The sequence below is a fragment of the Chrysoperla carnea genome (assembly GCF_905475395.1).
Source record: "Chrysoperla carnea chromosome X unlocalized genomic scaffold, inChrCarn1.1 SUPER_X_unloc_34, whole genome shotgun sequence".
NCBI classification, from domain to species: Eukaryota; Metazoa; Arthropoda; class Insecta; order Neuroptera; family Chrysopidae; genus Chrysoperla; species Chrysoperla carnea.
This window is the reverse complement of record NW_025408161.1, coordinates 10,001-17,500: the sequence shown is the minus strand read 5'-3', so window position 1 is coordinate 17,500 and position 7,500 is coordinate 10,001. Positions and strand designations below refer to the sequence as shown.

Sequence of the window (7,500 nt, the reverse complement as noted above, 5' to 3'; positions counted from 1 at the left end):
TAGTTTCTTTTCCTCCGCTTAATAATATGCTTAAATTCAGCGGGTAATCTCACCTACTCTGAGGTCGTAAAAGTTTTTAGAAGTATTAAAACAAAAATTTTTTTTATATATTATGTTTTTGTTATATTTTATAAGTAAACAATTTTCTTAATTATTCATACTCAAATTTTTTTAATATTATTATATAATATTATTTTTATATTTATCTAAAGAGAAGAAAATAAAAAATAAATAATTATATATATTAATTTTTTTCGAGTATATTGAAAATTTTATTACAAATAAAATATTCCATAACAAAATATTAATATATAATATTTTTGTTTATTCTTCTTTATTTAATATTTTAAAAATATATTATTAATATCATTTATTATTAATATTATTATTAACATAAAGTTTTATAATATTATATATAAATGATAAAAAATAATATTGATATATTAATTTAAAAATGTCGACAAATAATAAAAAATATATAAATTTTAAATGCTATTAAAAACATTTTATATTTATTTTTTTCTTATATTTGGCGTAAAACATTCATATATAAATAATTTTACATTTCTTTTATAAAAATTTTATTTATCAATTTAATTAAATATGAAAAAATAAATTTTCTTTTTTAATTATTGATAAATTTCTTTTTCATAAAAAAAATTTTATGTAAAATAATCTTTTATTATATTAATATAATGTATACGACCCTCAGCCAGATGTGGTCCGGGAACAGTATCCAAGGACCGCAATGTGCGTTCGAAATGTCAATGTTCATGTGTCCTGCAGTTCACAAGTTGACGCGCAATTAGCTGCGTTCTTCATCGACCCACGAGCCAAGTGATCCACCGTCCAGGGTAATCTTTTTAAATTTTAAATGTAAGTATTATTATTAATAATAATCTTTATTTTTAATATAAAAAATAAAATTATTAATTTATATATCTTTATAAATTCTTTTAAAATAAAAAAATTTTTCTAGAATATAAATTATATATTTTATTTTAAATATATATATATATAAATTAAAGATATTATGGTATTAATAAATATATACATAACATTTTTGATATTTTTGTTAGTGCTAGCTAGATATAATAATTAATATTTGGTATATTTTATAGAAATGTATTTATTTTTTTTTTATAAATTATTTTCTACATAAAAATATATATAATATTAATATGGTACAAAACAAATGGGTTTGTTTTTTAACATAATAACTTTTAATAAAAAAAAAGAAATATCAAGACAAAACATAAAGAAATTTAAATTTGAAATAAATTTTATTCTTTAAAAAAATTTTATCTTGTGTTTTCTTTATTTTTATTATATAACATAGAAAAATAAAAATATAGATTATATCAATTATAATCTTATTTTATTTTTCTTAATAGAGATTATATACATATAAACAAATAATTTCAATATATTCTATTTTTAATTTCACTTTTTTATAAGAGAAATTATTTATAGATTTTATTAATAATTATTGTTTAATAATAATAATAATATTGAATATAAAAATATTTTATATGTAACAAATATATTATTAATATTTATATAATATTCTCTATATTATATGTATAGATATATTATGTGTATAAAAAAAGTTTGGCGTATTACTTTAATATGATATCATAACCAAAATAAATCTCTTTTAACACATAATTACTATTATATATTTTGAGAAAATTACATATTAATATGTTATTTTGTTAAAAAAAATATTTCTTATCAATAATATTTTTATTTTTTGGAATATTTAAAAACAATACAAAAAATATAAATAAATATATTTTATATATATCGTTAATGATCCTTCCGCAGGTTCACCTACGGAAACCTTGTTACGACTTTTACTTCCTCTAAATGATCAAGTTTGGTCATCTTCCCAGCAACATCGGCAATATCAGAAATATTGCCGCGTACCAGTCCGAAGACCTCACTAAATCATTCAATCGGTAGTAGCGACGGGCGGTGTGTACAAAGGGCAGGGACGTAATCAACGCGAGCTTATGACTCGCGCTTACTGGGAATTCCTCGTTCATGGGGAACAATTGCAAGCCCCAATCCCTAGCACGAAGGAGGTTCAGCGGGTTACCCGGACCTTTCGGCCTGGAGGACACGCTGATTCCTTCAGATGTAGCGCGCGTGCGGCCCAGAACATCTAAGGGCATCACAGACCTGTTATTGCTCAATCTCGTGCGGCTAGAATGCCGCCTGTCCCTCTAAGAAGAATTATTTGTACGCCGGCAGTAAAAACCACATCAAAAAACTGCGTACCCATACACCATAACATATGCAACATAAAGCACAATATCTACAAAATATAATCTTGATCGTTAAATCTCAAAAATACATGCATATATAAATACAATACATAACACACATGAAAATGAATGAAATGGGAAACAAACAGCCGATGGGCCTTGAGATGCCGGTAAAGTACGTCTATTTAGCAGGGCTAGAGTCTCGTTCGTTATCGGAATTAACCAGACAAATCGCTCCACCAACTAAGAACGGCCATGCACCACCACCCACCGAATCAAGAAAGAGCTCTCAATCTGTCAATCCTTCCGGTGTCCGGGCCTGGTGAGGTTTCCCGTGTTGAGTCAAATTAAGCCGCAGGCTCCACTCCTGGTGGTGCCCTTCCGTCAATTCCTTTAAGTTTCAGCTTTGCAACCATACTTCCCCCGGAACCCAAAAGCTTTGGTTTCCCGGAAGCTGCCCGCCGAGTCATCGGAGGAACTTCGGCGGATCGCTAGCTGGCATCGTTTATGGTTAGAACTAGGGCGGTATCTGATCGCCTTCGAACCTCTAACTTTCGTTCTTGATCAATCAAAACATTTTTGGCAAATGCTTTCGCTTCTGTCCGTCTTGCGACGATCAAGAATTTCACCTCTAACGTCGCAATACGAATGCCCCCATCTGTCCGTATTAATCATTACCTCGGAGTTCCGAAAACCAACAAAATAGAACCGAGGTCCTATTCCATTATTCCATGCACACAATATTCAGGCAAAATTTGAGCCTGCCTTAAGCACTCCTAATTTGTTCAAAGTAAACGTACCGGCCCACCTCGACACTCAATTAAGAGCACCGCGACGGGATTGCAATTGGGGGCTGCCACCGCTCTTAACGGTTAAACACTTACGACAAATTACATAATAAAAATATATATAATGCATTAAATAAATAATAACACTAAAATATACTTTATACATAATCTGTACCACCCACCGGTAGGACGTCCCACATAACATGCTAGTTAAAACAATGCGAGCATTGAACCAACAGTGTAGGACACAGATTCGACTACGAGCTTTTTAACCGCAACAACTTTAATATACGCTATTGGAGCTGGAATTACCGCGGCTGCTGGCACCAGACTTGCCCTCCAATGGATCCTCGTTAAAGGATTTAAAGTGTACTCATTCCGATTACGGGGCCTCGGATGAGTCCCGTATCGTTATTTTTCGTCACTACCTCCCCGTGCCGGGAGTGGGTAATTTGCGCGCCTGCTGCCTTCCTTGGATGTGGTAGCCGTTTCTCAGGCTCCCTCTCCGGAATCGAACCCTGATTCCCCGTTACCCGTTACAAACCATGGTAGGCGCAGAACCTACCATCGACAGTTGATAAGGCAGACATTTGAAAGATGCGTCGCCGGTACGAGACCGTGCGATCAGCTTAAAGTTATTCAGAGTCACCAAATTAAACGATGCAAATTAAAATTTACACCGATTGGTTTTGATCTAATAAAAGCATTCCTTCCATCTCTGGTCGGAACTCTGTTTGCATGTATTAGCTCTAGAATTACCACAGTTATCCAAGTAAATGTGGGTACGATCTAAGGAACCATAACTGATATAATGAGCCTTTCGCGGTTTCACCTTAATTTGGCTTGTACTGAGACATGCATGGCTTAATCTTTGAGACAAGCATATGACTACTGGCAGGATCAACCAGGGAACTATTTGTATTTATAATATTAAATATATAATAATATACATGATATTTTTGTTTTCTTATTATAAGAAAAAAAATTTTCATACAATAATTATTAATATATAATAATATTATTACAATTTCATTTTAAATATCAGATGGTCTCACCCATTACTGATATAAATTTTTTTTTTTTTTATATCTCTATTGTTTTAAAATTAATAGAAAAAAACATATGAGATATAATTTTTTTTTTTTTCAAATATATATTTTATTATGTCATTTATATAATTTTTTTGCTTTTACAAAAAGAAATATATAACATGTTATTCATAATAAATATTATTGAATAAAAAAAAAAATTAATAATTATGATTTTTGTCAGACCATCACCAAATGGGTCTTAAAATATTTCAAACATTTTCTCATACTCGTCGCTAGATTGAAAGCGTCATTTATTTTTTAATTTTATTTAAAAAGTTAATTTTAAATAAAAAACGTTATAATAACACTTAATATTCTCGCTTGGTATGAGGTGAGTCAATGTAATATTATTTATAAAAATAATTTTTATATAAATATTGTGTGCTCATATGGGAGTGTAAAGTTTAAAACTTATAACCCATGAACTTGCTTTGACAAAAAAATTTATATGTTATTCTATTTATAATCAATAATTTAATAAAAAAAAAATTTTTTTTAAATATTGATATAAAAAGATATACATATAGAGGTTTTTTTACAAAATTCTCATTAATTTTTTTACAAAAATAATAATACAATATTTAATATCAAAATAATCCAAACTGATTACCATCCAGACTATTATCAATATATATAAGATTGTATTATTATTCATTTCAATACATATTTATTAAAACTGAGATAAAATTTCATATATTAATAAATATGCATGTGTAAAAAAAAAATTTTTTATATAATAATTGAAAATGTTTTTGCTATTATTTTATATACATACATTAAATAATTGATAACAATTTAATACAATGTACACCTAAAAAATAATAACAGCATATACATATTCGAAACATTACTAGCAAAAAAACCAAAATACAATATTAAATATCAAAATAAACCAAACTGATTACCATCCAGAATATTTTGAGTATATATATATATATAATTTTGTATATTTTGCGTTCATGTTAATAAAATATATAAATGATACATATTTGAAAAGTGTTATTCTTCTTTCTGTTTTTTCGTAATATCATGGTGTCCATAGACATGCAAAAGCGTCATACCAAGCCATATACATACCTACACCACCTTTGTTGAATGATACACGAACAGTATGAAAATTAAACAACATATTCAATATCATTTTATATTATACTAAAATAAATGTTATTCTATTAAGAAAGTGTATATTTTTAAATTTGGCATTCATTACATAGTCAAAATACAATAATAATATAGATGATACATATACGATAATTGTTATTTTTCTTTCTGTTTTTTCGTGATATCATGGTGTCCATAGAATTGCAACGACGTCATACCAAGCCATATACAACTCTACACCACCTTTGTTGAATGATACACTTAGAGTATGAAAAATAAACAAATTATACTATATCATACTATATCATATATGTAAGACTGTTGAACATAATACCACAAAATACACTATTTCATATAGATATACATTCATTCTTGTCAACATAAAAGTACGTTATAAATGATACATATACAATAAGTTTTATTCCTCTTTCTGTTATTCCGTAATATCATAGTGTCCATAGAATTGCAACGACGTCATACCAAGCCATATACAACTCTACACCACCTTTGTTGAATGATACACGGACAGTATGAAAAATAAACAACCTATTCTATACCATTTAATATCATACTAAAACATGAAACAAATGTTATTCTATTAAAAAGTGTATTATTTTATTATATTTAGTATTCATTACACAGTCAACATACATAAATGATACATATACGATAAGTGTTATTCCTCTATCTGTGCATCCGTAATATCATAGTGTCCATAGAATTGCAACGACGTCATACCAAGCCATATACAACTCTACACCACCTTTGTTGAATGATACACGGACAGTATGAAAAATAAACAACTTATACTATACCATACTATATCATATGTGTGAGACTGCTGAACGTAATACCACTAATACACTGTTATACATAGATATACATTCATCTCATTAACTTACACGCACTATCCATCATATATATTAAAGACATTACACCCGGTGCTTCAAACTCAAAATATGATAATGTTTAAAATGGCTTTAAACATCATAAACTTTACAGAATAATCAAAATTTAAAGAAAAAAATTTTTAAAAAAAAATTTTTTTCAGCTAAAAATTTTTATTTTGGGACCAAAAAAATTTTTTTTTGCTTTTATCATATTTTATTAAATGAAATTTATGCATTATAATAAATTATTCAATAAACATTAATAATTATAATAAATTATTAAAAAATTTTTGGAATTAATGCAAATTTTTAGAAAAAAATGTATATTTTTTTTTTATATACAAATCGTACATGTTATATTGCGACAGGGTACCGGTATAATACATGTGATACATATGTAGATTTTCGAAAAAAATTTTATCCTTTTAAATGGTCCTAAATACTATATAAAGGTAAAATATATAGAATTTTTCGGGATTCATTAAAAAATTTTAGGGAAAAAATTTCATTTTATTTTATATACAAATCGTACATGTTATATTGCGACAGGGTACCGGTATAATACATGTGATACATATGTAGATTTTCGAAAAAAATTTTATCCTTTTAAATAGTCCTAAATACTATATAAAGGTGAAATATATAGAATTTTTCGGGATTCATTAAAAAATTTTAGGGAAAAAATTTCATTTTATTTTATATACAAATCGTACATGTTATATTGCGACAGGGTACCGGTATAATACATGTGATACATATGTAGATTTTCGAAAAAAATTTTATCCTTTTAAATAGTCCTAAATACTATATAAAGGTAAAATATATAGAATTTTTCGGGATTCATTAAAAAATTTTAGGGAAAAAATTTCATTTTATTTTATATACAAATCGTACATGTTATATTGCGACAGGGTACCGGTATAATACATGTGATACATATGTAGATTTTCGAAAAAAATTTTATCCTTTTAAATAGTCCTAAATACTATATAAAGGTAAAATATATAGAATTTTTCGGGATTCATTAAAAAATTTTAGGGAAAAAATTTCATTTTATTTTATATACAAATCGTACATGTTATATTGCGACAGGGTACCGGTATAATACATGTGATACATATGTAGATTTTCTAAAAAATTTTTATCCATTTAAATGCTTCTAAATACTGTATAATGCAAATATATATAATAATTTACAGAATTAATACAAAATTTTTATTGTACAAATTCACATTAATAGTTAATTGGTTAAAAAAAAATTTCAATACACAATGGGAATCAGGCTATTTTATTGGAACTTATTTATAATTAATTCATAATATATTTTTCTATATAAATTGATTAATTGTTTTTACATTCA

General features: G+C 27.0%; 3 non-coding genes across 3 annotated transcripts in view; all 3 read right to left on the bottom strand.

Moving 5' to 3' along the window:
- The window catches only part of LOC123304254, a 4,577-nt gene extending 4,510 nt beyond the window's left edge, over positions 1 to 67 (bottom strand). Inside the window, exon 1 of the ribosomal RNA XR_006536289.1 lies at positions 1 to 67. This exon is cut by the window's left edge and continues 4,510 nt beyond it. This is a non-coding gene — a ribosomal RNA (large subunit ribosomal RNA).
- A 635-nt stretch (positions 68 to 702) lies between these two features.
- Positions 703 to 857, bottom strand: LOC123304255. The gene has a single exon (XR_006536290.1). It is a non-coding gene; the product is annotated as a 5.8S ribosomal RNA (ribosomal RNA).
- A 953-nt stretch (positions 858 to 1,810) lies between these two features.
- On the bottom strand, positions 1,811 to 3,969 carry LOC123304250. Its single transcript, XR_006536286.1, has one exon. It is a non-coding gene; the product is annotated as a small subunit ribosomal RNA (ribosomal RNA).
- Positions 3,970 to 7,500: the final 3,531 nt, after the last annotated feature.